Consider the following 20,623-nt stretch of genomic DNA (forward strand, 5'->3'; position numbering starts at 1 on the left):
GGTCCTTGGGTCATGTGGGAGAAGAGTTGTATGCTAGGGTTGTGGCCACTAGTCAGGGGCATAGGCATGACTATAGTTGTAGGTGCTGCGTGTTGGTGTATAAGCTGGGTGGGAGTATGAGTGAACCAAGTTTATACATCCATTCAGGTATTTACATATATCTCTCATGTTTTGTCTCCCCACCCCTGTACTCTTGTGTTGTCTGTGTACATCAGCATCATCTGGCGAGGGACCAGTGGCACTGGCAAGTGGGGATGCAGTGGCCCACTGTTCCAATGAGGCAGAGTCTACCAACACCAAGGGGACCAGTGGCTTGAAAGGCGAGGGGAGTACCACGGGGAGGCTACTACCACTGGCGGTAGTGACTCTGATACCTCCTCCGATGGAAGCTCCCTGGTGGTTGCAGACCCTAGTGGGCCCACCCATTCTTTGTCATCTTCCGCCACCCCCATACCATCACCGCCCTCCCAGTTGCCCGTGCCCGCTCACCCAGAAGGGTGGGCATCCCCTTCACCCCAGGCACCTCATCCCCTGCCCCAGTCATCCCTGCTGCCCTCACAGAGGAGGTTATTGACCTCCTGAGGACCATCTCTGTAGGGAAGACAACCATTCTGAATGCCATCCAGGGGCTAGCATCCCAGATGCAGCAGTGCAATGCATACCTGAAAGGCATTCATAGTGCCATGTCTGGCCTACAGAGATCCTTTCAGGCTCTGGCCTCCTCTTTGACGGCAGCCAGTATCTGTGGCCTTTCCGTTCCCACTCCAACCACCTCTGCCCCCTTCCAGCACCCCACTCCCTTCACCCATCCCAAGCACACGTTCAGACAGTCATGCACACAACTCAACACACAAAAAACATACACAGAATCACAAGCACCACACTTCCCACCACAGGCAAACACACAGCCAACATACAAAGGCACACACAACAACATCCACTTCCCCCAGTGTGACCACCACTCCCGCCTCCCTGTCTGTCACCTCAACATGCACACTCACAAGCACTGCACCTCATTCACTGTTGCTGGCCCCATTCTTGCAGTCACCACAACATCAGACATCCAGTCATGCACCCCAGACACCACACCTGCACTCACCACAATGACACTGATTGACACATGCAGCACACTCACCAGAACTGCCGACACCCAGACAACATCCATATACACTGGCAGCCTGTCTTGTCCCACTGTGTCCAACCCCCCTCCTCCCAAAACACTCAAACGTTCCCAGACACCCACCCAACACACACCCACCACACCTCAGCATACTGTACAGGCACCTGCAGCCACGTCCAGCGCACCTACATCTGTTACAAACACTCCCTCTACCTCCACTTCCACACCTTCCCCCATATCCACCCCAACTGCCCCTAAAAGACTTTTCCTGTCCCGTGTTGACATTTTTGAACCAACTGGCCCACCCCGTCTCATCCCTAATCGTGGCCCTGTCCACTCCTTACACGTCTAAGTCCGTCCCAGTCTGCCCTTCCCATTCCCGTGCCCCTTCCCCAGTGAGCAAGAAGCCCTGCACTGGCCCAGGACCATCTCCCATCCCATTGGTCCAGGCCCGCTCCTCCACCTTCCAAGAGCAAACCCAAACCCCCACCACCTCCCAAACGTAAGCCCAAGCCCCCTCCCAGATGTAAGTCCCCACCCCTGCCACCCCCTGCTCCCTGAGGTGCTTGGGTGCCCCACTGATGTCCCTTCATGGTGGAGTACCATGTGCCCAAGTGCGAGTCAAGTTTGGGCCATTTGGGCCCTTCAGCCTTTTTCTGTTGAACTGGTCAATGGTCGTATTTGGACATTGAATTTTCTATGATTATTAAAGTTTGAGTGCCCAGTGTGCTGTTGGCACACTCTGGAGACGTGGTTCATCGTTTCATTGTGGAGGTGTGGTGTGCACATGTGTGTACTTTGGGCAGGTTGTATTGGCCTTCTGTCAAGTAAGTACCTCTTTTTCTGGTGTGTATGGCTTGTGATGGTGTGAGGGGTTGGGGGTGCGTTGCAGGGTGGGTGGGGTGGGTATGTAACTGTGCCCTTTCTTCTCTTGTTGAGTAGGTTGCGGTACTTGCCGTCATCGTTTTCGCCGGCAGTCACGGTCGTGGAGGTATATGACAAAGAGCAGCACTGGGATGATTTCCAGTTCTCTCTCCATGTCTGCTTCGGCGTGTTGTGTGTGCCTACGGTGAGTGTTTACTTTTATTTGGTTCGTTTCTGCCAGGCTCTGCATGGCAGTGGGTCCCGCCCACGAACTAACAGTGGTCTTGTGCTTCATTATTTGTTGGGCGGTGGGGCCTTTCCGTCGGCCTGTGGGCGGCCTCTTCCGTCGATGTCGGCACTCCTCTGCTGGCAGTGAGTGGTTTTCACACTGGCTGTTTTTCATGTGTTTCATTATTTGGCGATCCAGACCGCCAGCCTGTTGGCGGTAGTTACTGCCACCGCCGGCAGTGTGGTCTTTCTCGCCATGTTCATAATGACCACCTAAGTCTGCTTTAGGCACCATTTTGGGATATAGGCCCAGCCATAAATGTTTAGAATGGTTTATCCCATCTGCAGAGCTGTGTCAAATAAGGTTGACAGATTTGATCAGATGTGAAGCAGAGACTGAACAGGAGGAGAATGAGTACATTCTTTATTTTATAAGTTTCTTATAAGACCAAGTACAGTGAAACAGTTAAAACTCAAATTTAACATAAACAAGGACCTTAAAATGTTACATGCAAATAAAATGTTACATTTAAATATGTAAACAAGGAACATTTCATTCAATACTTGTCCTTTTTCACTGGTTATTTTTAAAAGTGCTCTGCCAGAGCTATACATTTCATATTGGAGCCACCTCTTTTTTGAGTAGGTCCTTTAAAGCACATCAGAAAGGCTTATGCAATTGTCCTAATGCCACTTTTGCACAATACTGGGCACAAATACCTCTTTTGCAGCTAAAACGGGGATGAGCACAAGCACAAGATAAGTTCTATCAAGTATTCACTTTCATAGTATAAGCAGCATTTTGTTTCTTTTCAGAGCAGTTCCAAGATTTGTCAAATTGAAAAAATCTGATGCAAAAAAAGTCTGGATTTTAGACAATTTTTGTGCATGAGTCAATGTTCCAAACCAGGTAGGGTTGCCTATTTTATCTCACAGCTGTCTTGCAGATAGGTTGTCTGAATGGTTTTAAAAATGAGCAGCTTTACGGTTTTCTTTAAAAAAAAGTTCTGTAGCCTACTCATCATAGAAAGTGCTGCCATTAATTTGTACTCTTATAACTGTGCGCAAGCATAATATATGCATTTCTGGGTACCTCCCATACAGTATCAGCCACACACAGCTTCGGAACACGATCACGTTCACCCATGCCCACTGTCTATGGCACTGTACTTGCCCTCTCGTCGGCCATGTGTGCAACTGGATACAGTTACTTGTATGACCTCGGTGTGGAACGAACTCCGGCGCAACGCTCATGTAGATCACCTCTTTGCCCCCTCCATACCTATTCTCGACAATCCAACATCGCCTTTTACTAGAGAAGCAGGCATGCGCGCACGACTCTGCACTGCAACTGGACGGCAACTTTATTGAACCTGAGCAGGCGTTACAGGAACCCTTTGGCACCCTTTTGAATGAACTTACCTATTTTCAAAAGCCCACCTCCCTCCTCTCACACCACGACTCCTTCCTGAAAGCCCCCGAAACGCTTCAACCTTTAGAAGTGCTACTCACCTCCCCTTCCCCGCACCGCTTAAATATGACATTATGGCCCTCATTACAACCCTGGTGGTAAATCCCGCTTACCGCCGTGCAGAAGACCGCCAACATACCGCTGCGGCCGCGGAATTCCGCTACAGGTATTACGACCCACAGTTCAGAATCCGCCACAATACAGACACCCATACAAGTCCGCCACACCAAAGGTCAGTGATAAACTGGTGATAACAAAACCGACAGCGTCACGCCAACAAGAATACGCCCACACTATCACGACCCACGAATCAACGCAGCGATCTTTCAACCGCGGTAATCCATTGGCGGTACACACCGCTGCGCTCAAAATACACACACATTTACAAAAAACAACCACATTGGACAATTCAAAATACACACACCTGATACACATACACACACCACACCCAAACACTCAACACCACTATAAAACACACACCCACATTACCCACAAACCCTTACTACCAAAAATTTGAAAGCAGGCCAGAAAGAGACACTACCAAAAACAACACCAGCATCCACAGACACACAACACCATCACTTACACAACATCCACACACCTCAAACAACACACACCAACACATCCCCTCACACATCACAACAGACACCACCTCACACATCACCCACACCACATCATGGCACCTCAAAGACACCCCAGGTTCTCTGAGGAGGAGTTCAGGGTCATGGTGGAGGAAATCGTCTGGGTAGAGCCACAGCTATTCGGATCACAGGTGCAGCAGACATCCATTGCAAGGAAGATGGAGCTATGGTGAAGAATTGTCGACAGGGTAAACGCAGTGGAACAGCATCCAAGAACACAGGATGACATCAGGAAGAGGTGGAACGACCTACGGGGGAAGGTGCGTTCTGTGGTATCCAGACACCAGATTGCTGTACAGAGGACTGGCTGTGGACCCCCACCTCCTCCCCCACAACTAACAACATGGGAGGAGCAGGTCTTGGCAATATTGCATCCTGAGGGCCTCGCAGGAGTAGGAGGAGGACTGGACTCTGGAAAGGTAAATCTTTACTACCTTATCCCCCCACCCCACCTGCATGCCATCAACCCACAGATACCCCACCAACACAACCCACACATCCCAAAACCAAGCCCTGCATGTAACACCAATGCATGGACACCCGTCACCCAAGCATGTCCAGTACAGAAACTCACTCATGCCCTAAAAGCACCAATCACACAAGGACCAAGCCAATAATGCAAGCACTGGAGTAGAGTTTATTCACCCATTGCACACAATGGCACACACAGATACAATAACTATGCATTTACACCCCAACAGGACCCCTACCCAACGTCACCGGACAGGAGGTGCCAGACATATCCAGTCCCCCCACAGAAGAGGCCCACAGTGATGACAGCAGCTCTGCACGCCTGGATCAAGATGATCACCCCGGCCCATCTGGGACCTCGGGACAGTCGGTTCCCCTGCCATTGTCACAAGCCACCACAGAGCCTCCCCCCTCAGGAAACACCAGCACAGCACCCACCCAGCGGGCCATCCCTCTGTCCACAGGACACGCCAATCAGCAGTGTGTCCACATCTACAGGGAACCCAGGCAAACCCACTAACAGAGGGTGACCAGGGACCTGGGGGCAGTGGCACTGGGCACACGGTTCAGGGAACAGAGGCACAGGGAAGCTGGGAGGACTGATGTGCGACAGGGGAGGGGACAGGCCCCGGGAACTGACACTCCACAAGGCACTCTCCAACATCATGGGAGCTTACCATCATTCCCAGGAGACCATGGCAACGGTACTGGCCAAGTTTCAGGAGACCCAGCGGCTGCAGGAGGAACACTAACTTGGGACCGGGGAGGACTTGAAGTCCATTAACACCACCCTGGTGTCAGGATACTTCAATTCGATTTCCTCAGAAGCAGAAGATAACTCCTCAGTCCCGACCCGAGCTACTCACAACAAATTTTAATCCTTCGTGCTGAGTACCCCGGAGGGGGAAAGGGGAATGGGATGGTAGAGAGACTGCCACAGAGATGATGAACGTCAGTACTCAGTCTGCCTCTTCACATCTAAGATTGGATGCAGCACCTGCAAGAGTCACAGTCGCAATTACTAGGGACATACAACATCAGTTTTACACTTTCTACTCTTAACACTTAGGCCCTCATTCTGACCTTGGCGGTCTTTTCGCGAGACCGCCGAGTTACCGCCGCGGCGGTATGCCGCTGTGCGCATTCTGACCGCTGGGAGCGTTCCGCCGGAAAACCGCCAGCAGCCACACTGGCGGTCGGCGGGAAAGTGGAGACTGGTCAACCTCCACCGCCACGCCAGCAGAACACCGCCCACAGAATTACGACCCACATTTCTGTGTGGCGGTCTTCTGTTGGCGGTCTTCTGTTGGCGGTCACCTCCCCATGGCTCCTGTCACCTCCCGGAGGACCAACGCACAAGGTAAGTTGATCGTCCGTGAGGGGAGGGGGTGGGGGGGTGTTGTGTGATGTGTGCATGCATGGGGGTGTGCGTGTGAGTGTGTAGAGGGGGTGTGTGAGTGCGTGCATGCGGGCGGGGAATGCTGCTGTGCCTATGGGCAATGTGTGTAGTTCGGCGGGTGCGCATGTCGGCATGTATGTGTGCGGGTATGTGTCCCCGTTGTGTATGTGTGTGTGTAGGGGGTGTGTATATGTGCATGTTGGGGGTGTGTGCATGTCGGGGTGCGTGTATGTGCATGTCGGGGTGGGGTGGGGAGGGGGTTCGTACCACCTCTGGGGGGCGGCAGGGGGGTGGAGGGTGTGGGGGGAGGACTCGGGGGGGCAGTGGGGGGTGGGGGAGACCCCTATCAGTGCCAGGGAAGGAATTCCCTGGCCCCGATAGTGCCTACCGCCATGGTTCGCATGGCGGGTCCCGAACGCCAGAAACCACGGCGGTAAGCAGGGTCATGATACCGTTGGCGGTCTTGGGTCGACCGCCGGACCGGAGTGCGCAGACTCCAGCCCCTCGGTCATGACCGCCGTGGCTGTCGGAGTGGGGAAGTGGCGGTCGGTCGCGGCGGTGACCGCCGCGGTCAGAATGCCATTTTTAATACCGCCGGTCTGTTCGCGGTCCGACCGCCGCCTCTCCGCCGACCGCCAAGGTCAGAATGAGGGCCTTAATTCTCTTAAATTCTATTATTTCTACACTCACCCTGAGTTCTCTGTAGCCTTGCTTCTCTCTATGAATGATAAGCTCTTCTTAAAAATGCTTATTACTGATTCTGGAAGAACTTCTCAGCCTTTGTTAGAGATTGGTTTTATGTTGCTATATATATATATATATATATATATATATATATATATATATATATATATATATATATATATATATATTTTGTGATAATGCGTTCTCCAAATTAGCTGATGTTAGTTGGTTTCTACTTTACATTAGAGAGTTCAATTACGTTTATTGCATTGGTAATTCTTGCTTGTGAAAGTTTGTTTCTCCTGTCTTATTTTGACTTCTGTCAATACTTGTATTTGTAAATGCTTGTTTATTAAAGTTCGCTTCTTCTTTCTTACTTCCACATGTGTTGATAACTTGTATTTGTAAATGCTTGTTTATTAAAGTTAGTTTCTCCTTTCTTACTTCGAAATCTGTCGATAACTTGTATTTGTAAATGCTTGTTTATTAAAGTTTGTTTCTCTTTTAAACTCTACTTTGGTTTATTACCATTGCATTTGTAAATGCTTACTTGTTAACATTCATTTCTCCGTTAAACTCGGACTTCATTTATAACCTTGGTATTTGTAAATACTTGCTTGTTAAAGTTCGTTTTTCTTTTGACTTTTGTATCTTAAACAGGAACCTTGTAAACATAAGGTTTATTCATACTTTAAACTCTGTAGCCTTGCCAAACCTCCATTGGAACGGTCTACTATCAAACTCCGCAAGTAAACCTTGACAATATTTATCACGTTTTCTGTAAAATAGTCTTCAAGTGTAATTTTACCTCACAGGAGTTTCTGCTCTGAAGCGCGCTCTCTCTTCACACAGCTGATTCCTGTCAGACCTCAGTTGAAGTGCCAAGCTTCCAGCTGGTGAGCTCGTAATCTAGCAACCGACCGATTGCAAGACTAGAACTGTAACTAACCTTCAGGACTCACGACGGCCATCTTGAATCTTCTCTTCTTGATTCTATCTTTGAAATAAGCGCAAGATTACTCTGCAAACCTTCTTCCAGTTTGGGCTTTGCTGTCTCCACTGAGGATATCTCTTTGCTTTTCTCAAGCATTTCTTTGATTTGATTTGGCAAGTTTGTGTGGTCATGACAGTACTCCCCCTCAAGTAACACTTCTCCAATTTAGGTTTGCTTGGGTAGGTTCTATGAAAGTTTCTCACTAATCTTGAAGCATGTACATACTCGTGTGGCTCCCAGGATCGTTCCTCTGGACTATAACCTTTCCAATCAATTAGATAATAAAGCTTGCCATTACGGATTTTGGAATCTAAGATTTGATTGACCTCATACTCTTCTGCAGAGCTGATCTGGATAGGACTTGGAGGGGAGTTTTGATGTAAATTTGGAGGACTGTTCTTTAACAAGGAGACATGGAAAACAGGATGTATCTTTAGATGAGCTGGCAACTGCGATTTAACTGCCACTGGATTGATCATCTTGTCAACTTTAAATGGGCCTATAAATCGTGGCTGAAATTTGCGATTTCCTTTGAGACGTAAATGACGAGTGGATAACCAAACTTTGTCTCCTTCCGAATAAATGGGGCTCTCTCTTCTTTTTCTATCAGCCTGAGTCTTATATGAATCTTTTGCTTGAATGATGTTTTTTCTAGCCCTAACTAACGTGGTCTGCAAATCCCTCACCATCTCTTCTACTGCAGGCACTGAATCATCTTCTTTACCCAACATTACATTAGGATGTCTACCATGGTTCAGATAAAAGGGGGTGAACCCAGTGGTGGAATGAACAGCATTATTGTAAGCAAATTCAGCTGCCCACATCAACTCGGGCCATTCCGTCTCTTGATCAAATAAATTGAGTCTTAAATACTGTTCAAACTCTTGATTCACTCTCTCTGTTTGCCCATCGGTTTCAGGATGGTAACTGGTAGAGTAACGAGAATCAATTCCTAATCTTTTACTAAAGGCCTTCCAAAAGCAAGAAACAAATTGGGACCCCCTGTCTGAAACTAGAATTTTTGAGATACCATGGGCGCGTACTATGTGTTGTATAAACAACTGTGCAACCTGTGGGGCTCGAGGGATTTCTTTCAAAGGAATGAAATGCGCCATTTTAGTGAAAGTATCTACAAAAACTAGGATAGTGTTAAAACCTTGGCTACTAGGGAGGTCCACTATAAGATCCATAGTAACAGTATGCCAAGCATGGGGTGCAGTGGGCAAAGGTCTTAACAGACCTTGTGAAGCTGTTCTATTTGATTTCCCTCTTTGACATTTGTCACAAGTTGACACATATTGTCTTATCTGAGTTTTCATTTTTGGCCACCATATTTCTCGTTGTATCAGATTTTTAGTTTTTTTAATTCCTTTGTGTCCAGCCAATTGATCATCGTGATAAGCCTGAAGAATCTTTTCTTGCAGCTCCACAGTCGGAACATACAGTTCACCTTTAAAGTATGGCAAACCATTTTTGATTTCTCTTCCTTGGCCTTCTTTGGACCACTTCAGCATTCCTTCGAATGTTAAGTTTTCTTGAATTTCTTTGGTTAAATCTTCATACAATATGGCAGATATGAACTTCTCTTGTGGAATAATCAATTCTTTTTCTGGAGGCTCTTTAACTGCACCAGTATCAATTTGAGATAGAGCATCTGCCTTCCCATTTACTTTTCCTGGTCTAAAAGTGATAACAAAATCAAAGTCTGCAAAATATAGGGACCAACGCAGTTGCATAGCTGTCAGAGTTCGAGCTGATTTTAAAAACTGTAAATTTCGGTGGTCCGTGTAAACGGTGACTTGATATGCTTAGCTCCCAAAATGTAATGCCTCCACTCACGAAAAGTTTCTTTGACTGCCAATAGCTCCTTATCCGCAATTGAATAATTTATCTCTGGTGGTGTTAACTTTCGAAAGAAATAGGCCACTGGATGTAATTGACCTGTATCTTTATGACGCTGGGAAAGGATACCTCCTATGGCAACATCTGAAGCATCTGCCTCCACATAATATGGCTCATCCGGATTGGGGTGGAGCAAGATTGGAGCTGAAACTAAGGAATTCTTCAAAAAATTAAAAGCATTTTTAGCTTCTTTTGTCCACTCAAACTTCACTCTTTTCTTCAACAATCGAGTAATGGGTGTAACTGTTTGAGAAAAATTGGATATGAATATTCGATAAAAATTAGCGAACCCCAAGAAACTCCTGATCTCTTTGACATTGCAAGGAGAAGGCCAATGTTGCACTGTCTTCATCTTGGTAGGATCCATACTAACTCCTTCTGGTGACAAAATGAATCCTAAGAACTCAACTCGTTCCACATGAAATGCACACTTCTCCAATTTTACATAGAGATGGTTTTCTTGCAACCTTGTGAGGATGGATCGAACATGGGAAATGTGCTCCTGTAGATTGTCGGAAAAGATTAAAATGTCATCTATATAAACGACGGCAATCCGGTTGAGGAATTCTCGTAATATATCATTAACGAAATGCTGGAAAGCAGCGGGAGCATTGCATAACCCATAAGGCATCACTTGATATTCAAATAATCCATATCGAGTCCGAAAAGCAGTTTTCCATTCATCCCCTGAAGCCACTCGTATCAAATGATATGCTCCTCGCAGGTCCAATTTGGTGTAGATTCTAGCATTCTTTACTTGATCTAATAAAACTGACACTAAAGGCAGTGGGTATCGATTCTTGATGGTAACCTGATTGAGAGCTCGATAATCAATGCAAGCTCAAAGACCCCCATCCTTCTTTGGTATGAAAAATAGTGGGGATGACACTGGGGATTCAGAAGGACGAATAAAACCATTAGCAAGATATTGATCCAAATACTCCTTTAAATGTTGGTTCTCTGCTTCGGTCAATGCGTATATTCTGCTACATGGCAATATCGCACCTGGCTCCAGTTCAATTTTGCAGTTGTAGGGTCGATGTGGCAGCAATTTCTCAGCCTCCTTTTCATCAAAAACGGCGACTAAATCCTCATATTCTTTTGGGATTTCTGTTGTTTTTAGTGCACAGATCATTGAAGAGTGTGATGATAAACAGGCCACTTGGGACTTGGTGGACACTTCCACTCCATCATGAAAGCAATTCTCTTTGCAGTAAGAGGAATTCATCTTGATCATTCTATTGCTCCAATCAATTTGTGGATTATGTTCTGTAAGCCAGGGCAGACCCAAAATGAGTTGAAATTGTGGAGCATCTATCAAATTAAAGATTATCGGCTCCTGATGCCCACCAAAACCTTGCATCTGAATTGGTTCGGTCTCATGGGAAATGAGTCCTGAAGAAAGATTGGTTCCATCAACAGCTCTTACTACTTCCAAAGTATATTTCTTGATAAATCGAATACCCATTTTACGAGCGTATTTGATATCACAGAAGTTGCCCGTTGTACTGCCATTTGATGGAGTTTGTTTTGACCAATGACTTTGTGTTTCACCACTGCGCATATTAGTTGCTCAATGTTCACCAGTAGCACATGGTATGTTTTGTTCAGTTTAGCCGCCTATGGGCTTTGACATTGCATTAGCCATTACATTCTGTATTCTGCCTATTGGCTTTGACATGCTGTATCCAGTCTAGCCGCCTATTGGCTTTGACATTGCATTCCTATTGGCTTTGACATGATGTATTCAATTTAGCTGCCTATTGACTTTGACATGCTATTAGATATTCTGCCTATGGGCTTTGACATGATATTATATATTGCATTTTGTATTCAGCTTAACTGCCTATTGGCTTTGACATGATATCATATATTACATTTTATATTCAGCTCAGCTGCCTATTGGCTTTGACATGATATCATACATTGCATTTTATATTCAGCTCAGCTGCCTATGGGCTTTGACATGATATTATACATTGCATTTTGTATTCAGCTCAGCTGCCTATTGGCTTTGACATGACACTAGACATTGCATTTGATATTTAGGTTAGCTGCCTTTTGCCTTTAACATGACATTGCATTTGATATTTAGGTTAGCTGCCTATTGCCTTTAACGTGGAGTTAGACATTGCAGTTGAGAATCCAAGCTGTATTTTTCCAAGCTGTGTTTTTGCACCAGAGAACCAAGATGTTTTTTCTCACAGTAGACTAGACCTGATAAGAGAGGGTACATGGGTGTTGTTCTCTCTGCTTGAGCTTGGGAACAGGAGTAGTCTTGGAGACCTGGCCAGTCTCCAAAAGGCTTGCTCAGTTTCCCAGGTCTGAGAGGAGGGGGCACACCTTTGTAACGAATGTAACAGGCTGCAGAGAGTCAGATTCGAATCTGCCGGACCTCGTGCTGGAGCTTGGCGCCAGCTGCCAGCAATCCCGTGTGGGTAGATGAATCTCTTTCTCGCGGCTGACAGGGGTCATCAGCTTGCAGACCTTAGAAAGATGAAGCTGTAGATAGTTTCCCACACGGCGAAGTATTTGTTTTGCTTTGCATTCAATATCTTATAAATATAACCTGCTGTGTATATTGCAAACTGATATATTTTGTTTGATTAACGCGGACTTGAAAGCTACTAATTCGTCATTCATAAATATTGTGGTTGGGGAAGAATTAACAACAATAAAAGTCTTCTTTGACCTCAGAAGTGCATTTCTGTTGTGTTATGTTAGTGCTTAGAAACTAAATAAGAGGAAAGCACTACAATTGGTACCAGAAGTCGTGGTGTCGGTCATTAAGAGGTGATTAAGAGGGTGTTGACGAGTTGGTAGATTTCTAAGTGCACACTTTAAAAGTGTAATTGTTTTTGTTGTTTGGAGAATTACAGAAATTGTTTTTTTTTTGGAGAATCACAGTAGCACGGCAGACCATGTCTGAGAATGCATGTGTTGGTAAACTGCCCGATGGTGCTCGGAAAAACTGTGAATTGTTTTCTGTTTGGGGAATTACAGATAGTGTTTTGAGAAATAATTCCTGTTGTACATATGTAGAAAACGTGTCTTTTGGAAGTAATGATGACAGAAAGGTCTGGATACTTTTATCTGCTTACAGAGAAATGCAGGAGAAATGTAGGCAGTTGGAACATGAAAATAGGAATTTACGTGAGCAAATTAGCCAGGATACAATAATTAAAAATAATGCTCAAAGTTATAAAAATGAAGAATCTTTCTTTTCCCATTCCAGTAATGAGGGGGTTAAGACAGCTCCGAGCTGCACTGAGTTTTCGTGTGAGCCAGGGTTTTTGGCAGCCAAAATGCATTCCTTAACTGATAACATGGACGAGAGAGACCAGAATGTGATTTACGAGTTACCGTTGCAAAATGCTTAAGTAAAACGAAAGATTTTAGAGAAAGAGACACCAAGTTGCATTAGCTTGTTTGATTTTTGGAAAAAGAATAGCCCTCATTTGAGTGAAATCCTAACACTTTTGTATATGGTCACTGTGAAAAATTATATGCAGCTGCGCGCTTGTGATTTGGCAAATGAAATAATGCAGACTTTAGGTTTCTGCGCAGTGCAAGAAGGAAATACTTATGTACATGTAACTCAAGAACAAGGAAAGAAAATAGTGCCCCTAGCTAGAATCATACAATGGATCTGGTACTTGCAAGACAGGGCTAGAGTACCACAGGTAAAAGAGTTACCAATGAAGTTGAGTGCACCATTTGAATTCTTGTCCATTGAAGATAAAAAGCATGTTTGTTTTACTAATGATTCATTGACTGAAATGTTGTTTTATGACACAGTAGAAGGAACAGCGTTGTATAATGTGTGTCAGATTTTAAAGCAAGAGCTACGTGAAATGTGTCATTTTTACGCTGATTTTTGGTTCATTGCTAATGTTTTAGCACCTAACTGGTTCAATTAGCTTGCAGATGTTAATGAGAAAAATTCAGAGAGAGAAGTGTACACCCAGAATTCTGCCTTAGTGGGGATGGCTAAGTGGGTGCCCCAGAAATGTGAACAGCTGAGAGAAAAAGCCACTTACAGGTGGGCAGAGATGAGAGAGATGCACATTCCCCTAGTTTTGATAAAAACTGTGCAGCACGCACAAAAGCAATCTGTCATGCAAGCAGTCACAGAGCAGTTGGGGAGAGGAAAGTTACCAGGACAGAAATGGCAAATTGATCAGGTTTTAGGGAGAGTGATTGCTGCAAATTACCAAGGAAAAATCGAAATTATGCTGATACCTAGAAAAGAATCTGATTCATTCATACAAATTGGAGACAGAATGGCCCAAATTGGCAAAAGTGCAGTGAATGGAGGTTTGTTAAAGAAGGAGTCTGCCCCAGCCCTTCTGACAGTGCAAGAAAAGGGAAGCTGTGGTGCAGCAGATAAAAACCTCAGTGCTGATGTGTGGGCTGAAGCCCCAAGTGATCCTCCAGAACCTGCAGTGAATATAACAAAGGGCCTCAAAAACGTCCTGCTGATTATAAAACAGGGAAAGAAAGAGGAAGGGTGCAGTTTAAATGAAAAATGTTATTTGCAAGAAAAGTCATACTTGTTTCTTTTGCAGATCCTACCACGTTTCGCCACTGTCCCTGAGTGTGCTGTGTGGTCCCCCTTCCGGTGTGTGCGTGTGGGGTCGGGGAAGGGACCGAATCCCCAACCTGAACCTGGCTGAGTAAAGTGCCAGCACCATGGATCCATTTTGCGCAAACTGCGCCTTCAGTTCAAGTTCAACTTGTTTGATTGCATTCTTCCACTGGAACTAAGCTGTGTTTTTTTTTTTCCTTCTCGTATGGAACTCTGACTTTTGCTTATCTTCCAGCAAACCTTTCAGGTGGACCGTGCACCTTTACATGAGTAGAACTCATGCTACATCAAATTGCTAACACTGTTGAATTAGAGACTCATTCAGAGTATAAAAATTGCCCAGTCTTTTCTATGTAGATGTATCTGATGTGAAAAGTTATGAGATCAATGTGTCAATTCACTTCTATTGCTTTACAGGGATTGTTTTGATCATTCAAATGTGACTTGCTGATAATGTTTTTTTTGTGCTGATGTTTTTTTTGTTTTTGTTTGAAACAGGAGATATGTGAAACAAAAATTCATTGGTCAAAGGGCGGAATGTACTGCCATTTGATGGAGTTTGTTTTGACCAATGACTTTGTGTTTCACCACTGCGCATATTAGTTGCTCAATGTTCACCAGTAGCACATGGTATGTTTTGTTCAGTTTAGCCGCCTATGGGCTTTGACATTGCATTAGCCATTACATTCTGTATTCTGCCTATTGGCTTTGACATGCTGTATCCAGTCTAGCCGCCTATTGGCTTTGACATTGCATTCCTATTGGCTTTGACATGATGTATTCAATTTAGCTGCCTATTGACTTTGACATGCTATTAGATATTCTGCCTATGGGCTTTGACATGATATTATATATTGCATTTTGTATTCAGCTTAACTGCCTATTGGCTTTGACATGATATCATATATTACATTTTATATTCAGCTCAGCTGCCTATTGGCTTTGACATGATATCATACATTGCATTTTATATTCAGCTCAGCTGCCTATGGGCTTTGACATGATATTATACATTGCATTTTGTATTCAGCTCAGCTGCCTATTGGCTTTGACATGACACTAGACATTGCATTTGATATTTAGGTTAGCTGCCTATTGCCTTTAACATGACATTGCATTTGATATTTAGGTTAGCTGCCTATTGCCTTTAACGTGGAGTTAGACATTGCAGTTGAGAATCCAAGCTGTATTTTTCCAAGCTGTGTTTTTGCACCAGAGAACCAAGATGTTTTTCTCACAGTAGACTAGACCTGATAAGAGAGGGTACATGGGTGTTGTTCTCTCTGCTTGAGCTTGGGAACAGGAGTAGTCTTGGAGACCTGGCCAGTCTCCAAAAGGCTTGCTCAGTTTCCCAGGTCTGAGAGGAGGGGGCACACCTTTGTAACGAATGTAACAGGCTGCAGAGAGTCAGATTCGAATCTGCCGGACCTCGTGCTGGAGCTTGGCGCCAGCTGCCAGCAATCCCGTGTGGGTAGATGAATCTCTTTCTCGCGGCTGACAGGGGTCATCAGCTTGCAGACCTTAGAAAGATGAAGCTGTAGATAGTTTCCCACACGGTGAAGTATTTGTTTTGCTTTGCATTCAATATCTTATAAATATAACCTGCTGTGTATATTGCAAACTGATATATTTTGTTTGATTAACGCGGACTTGAAAGCTACTAATTCGTCATTCATAAATATTGTGGTTGGGGAAGAATTAACAACAATAAAAGTCTTCTTTGACCTCAGAAGTGCATTTCTGTTGTGTTATGTTAGTGCTTAGAAACTAGATAAGAGGAAAGCACTACACCCGTAGCTCCAGAGTCTATCATAACTGAGATCCCTTGAATTTCCTTCTCAAGGGTCTTAACTGATACTGTTTGTACCAAATGTGGCGCTGCGGTTTGTAAGGTATTTGCCACTCGTTGATCTAAAGGAGTTGTCTTGGGTTCTGCTTTCATCAGGGCAACTCCCTCTACTGATGAAGCTGGCCTTTTCCCGACTGAAGAGCTTTGGGTTTCTTGGGACAGTTTTTAACAAAATGCCCAGATGCACCACAATATAAACATAGTTGATTCACTCTTCTTTTCTCTTTTTCTTCCTTTGATAAAGGACCTCGGATGGAACCAATTTGCATTGGTTCTTCTATCGTTATCCTTTCTCCGGCTCTCGTATGATAATTTCTTACACAATCAATTCTCAGGGGAAATGGTGGATATTCTCTTCTCTTTTCTGCTCTTCGTTCGGTTAACCGGTGGTCAATCTGTAACACAAGATCAATTAACTCCGAAATTTTGGTGGGTCTATTTGGAACTTGTGTTAAGGCATCTTTCAATTCATCTCTCAGTCCACGATAAAATATGGTGGCTCTTTTTGACTCCGGCCAGGCAGTCTCTACAAAGAGCTTATTGAAATGAGCCAGATAGGCTACTAGATCTTTATTACCTTGCCTGATTTCCAATAGTTCATTGTCAGTGGCTTGAGCTGCAGTTCGCCGATCAAATATTCTTAAGAACTCTTCCTTGAAATTTTGGAAATTATATAAAACAGGATCATTTCTGGAAATTATTGGCATGGACCATGCGGCCGCATCACCTGTCAGATAAGACAATATAAATGCCACTTTGGACTGGTCTTCGGAAAAAATGACTGGTCTACATAAAAAATGCAACGAGCATTGGGTCAGAAAAATCTGCGCCTTATTTGGATCCCCACCGAAGCGCTCGGGTTGAGCCAAAGGAATAATAGGGGAAAACGCATGAATTACTTGAGTGGATATACCTGCAGACTGTGAAGGGCTAGGGATTTGTGAAAACACAGATTCATTTGATTTAGCGGTGTTCCCTAACTCATTTATTCGCTGTTTTATTTGGACTGTTTCTTCTATGGTGTTATTTAATTGTTTCTGTAACCCTTCCAAAACGGTGGCTAATGCTTTTATATCAATTCCTTCTGCCATTCTGCTCAGGAGGAAATCAGTTTTTTCCCTAAAATGAGGGTGATGGCACTTCAATCTGTCAGGATACTTCAATTCGATTTCCTCAGAAGCAGAAGATAACTCCTCAGTCCCGACCCGAGCTACTCACAACAAATTTTAATCCTTCGTGCTGAGTACCCCGGAGGGGTAAAGGGGAATGGGATTGTAGAGAGATTGCCACAGAGATGATGAACGTCACTACTCAGTCTGCCTCTTCACGTCTAAGATTGGATGCAGCACCTGCAAGAGTCACAGTCGCACTTACTAGGGACATACAACATCAGTTTTACACTTTCTACTCTTAACACTTAATTCTCTTTAATTCGATCATTTCTTCACTCACCCTGAGTTCTCTGTAGCCTTGCTTCTCTCTATGAATGATAAGCTCTTCTTAAAAATGCTTATTACTGATTCTGGAAGAACTTCTCAACCTTTGTTAGAGATTGGTTTTATGTTGCTATATATATATATATATATATATATATATATATATATAGTTGGTGATAATGCGTTCTCCAAATCAGCTTCTACTTTACATTAGAGAGTTCAATTACGTTTATTGCATTGGTAATTCTTGCTTGTGAAAGATTGTTTCTCCTGTCTTATTTTGACTTCTGTCAATACTTGTATTTGTAAATGCTTGTTTATTAAAATTTGCTTCTTCTTTCTTACTTCGACATGTGTTGATAACTTGTATTTGTAAATGCTTGTTTATTAAAGTTAGTTTCTCCTTTCTTACTTCGACATCTGTCGATAACTTGTATTTGTAAATGCTTGTTTATTAAAGTTTGTTTCTCTTTTAAACTCTACTTTGGTTTATTACCATTGCATTTGTAAATGCTTACTTGTTAACATTCATTTCTCCGTTAAACTCGGCCTTCGTTTATAACTTTGGTATTTGTAAATACTTGCTTGTTAAAGTTCGTTTTTTCTTTTGACTTTAGTATCTTAAACAGGAACCTTGTAAACATAAGGTTTATTCATACTTTAAACTCTGTAGCCTTGCCAAACCTCCACTGGAACGGTCTACTATCAAACTCCTCAAATAAACCTTGACAATATTTATCACGTTTTCTGTAAAATAGTCTTCAAGTGTAATTTTACCTCACAGGAGTTTCTGCTCTGAAGCTCTCTCTCTCTCCACACAGCTGATTCCTGTCAGACCTCAGTTGAAGTGCCAAGCTTCCACCTGGTGAGCTCGTAACCTAGCAACCAACCGAGTGCAAGACTAGAACTGTAACTAACCTTCAGGACTCACGACGGCCATCTTGAATCTTCTCTTCTTGATTCTTCCTTTGAAATAAGCGCAAGATTACTCTGCAAACCTTCTTCCAGTTTGGGCTTTGCTGTTTCCACTGAGGATATCTCTTTGCTTTACTCAAGCATTTCTTTGATTTGATTTGGCAAGTTTGTGTGGTCATGACAGCTGGTCACCATTGCAGGGGTGCTGGCAGACCTTCTCAACACCAAGAGGGACAAAGTGGCACAACAAGGGACCCCTGACACTAGCCTGTGAAGACGTTCGGCGGCATTTCAAGCAACCCCTTCAGATATATTTTCTCTCTGCTGATGACGGAGGAAAGCCAGAAACACGTGTCCAGAGATACGGCACTTGCTGCACCTACTTAAGGTGAAAGACTTTTTGAAAAAAATGTCTCTATCTTTAAATCAAATGACTGCATTTACCATGATACATTGGGGCTATTTTATGCTGGAGTGTGAGGCAGTGTGCTCCCTTTTTTTGTGTGTCTAATTGACGGCTCCCGTGAACCTCCGAGCTGACGAGCTCTGGTGATGCACCTGTTCGCCTACTGAGTGGTACAAAAACCTGTGAAGACGTTCGGCGGCATTTCAAGCAACCCCTTCAGATATATTTTCTCTCTGCTGATGACGGAGGAAAGCCAGAAAAACGTGTCCAGAGATACGGCACTTGCTGCACCTACTTAAGGTGAAAGACTTTTTGAAAAAAAATTCTCTATCTTTAAATCAAATGACTGCATTTACCATGATGCATTGGGGCTATTTTATGCTGGAGTGTGAGGCAGTGTGCTCCCTTTTTTTGTGTGTCTAATTGACGGCTCCCGTGAACCTCCGAGCTGACGAGCTCTGGTGATGCACCTGTTCGCCTACTGAGTGGTACAAAAACCTGTGAAGACGTTCGGCGGCATTTCAAGCAACCCCTTCAGATATATTTTCTCTCTGCTGATGACGGAGGAAAGCCAGAAACACGTGTCCAGAGATACAGCACTTGCTGCACCTACTTAAGGTGAAAGACTTTTTGAAAAAAATGTCTCTATCTTTAAATCAAATGACTGCATTTACCATGATGCATTGGGGCTATTTTATGCTGGAGTGTGAGGCAGTGTGCTCCCTTTTTTTGTGTGTCTAATTGATGGCTCCCGTGAGCCTACGAGCTGACGAGCTCTGGTGATGCACCTGTTCGCCTACTGAGTGGTACAAAAACCTGTGAAGACGTTCGGCGGCATTTCAAGCAACCCCTTCAGATATATTTTCTCTCTGCTGATGACGGAGGAAAGCCAGAAACACGTGTCCAGAGATACGGCACTTGCTGCACCTACTTAAGGTGAAAGACTTTTTGAAAAAAATGTCTCTATCTTTAAATCAAATGACTGCATTTACCATGATGCATTGGGGCTATTTTATGCTGGAGTGTGAGGCAGTGTGCTCCCTTTTTTTGTGTGTCTAATTGACGGCTCCCGTGAACCTCCGAGCTGACAAGCTCTGGTGATGCACCTGTTCGCCTACTGAGTGGTACAAAAACCTGTGAAGACGTTCGGCGGCATTTCAAGCAACACCTTCAGATATATTTTCTCTCTGCTGATGACGGAGGAAAGCCAGAAACACGTGTCCAGAGATACAGCACTTGCTGCACCTACTTAAGGTGAAAGACTTTTTGAAAAAAATGTCTCTATCTTTAAATCAAATGACTGCATTTACCATGATGCATTGGGGCTATTTTATGCTGGAGTGTGAGGCAGTGTGCTCCCTTTTTTTGTGTGTCTAATTGATGGCTCCCGTGAGCCTACGAGCTGACGAGCTCTGGTGATGCACCTGTTCGCCTACTGAGTGGTACAAAAACCTGTGAAGACGTTCGGCGGCATTTCAAGCAACACCTTCAGATATATTTTCTCTCTGCTGATGACGGAGGAAAGCCAGAAACACGTGTCCAGAGATACGGCACTTGCTGCACCTACTTAAGGTGAAAGACTTTTTGAAAAAAATGTCTCTATCTTTAAATCAAATGACTGCATTTACCATGATGCATTGGGGCTATTTTATGCT

This window comes from Pleurodeles waltl, chromosome 4_2 (assembly GCF_031143425.1).
Source record: "Pleurodeles waltl isolate 20211129_DDA chromosome 4_2, aPleWal1.hap1.20221129, whole genome shotgun sequence".
NCBI classification, from domain to species: domain Eukaryota; kingdom Metazoa; phylum Chordata; class Amphibia; order Caudata; family Salamandridae; genus Pleurodeles; species Pleurodeles waltl.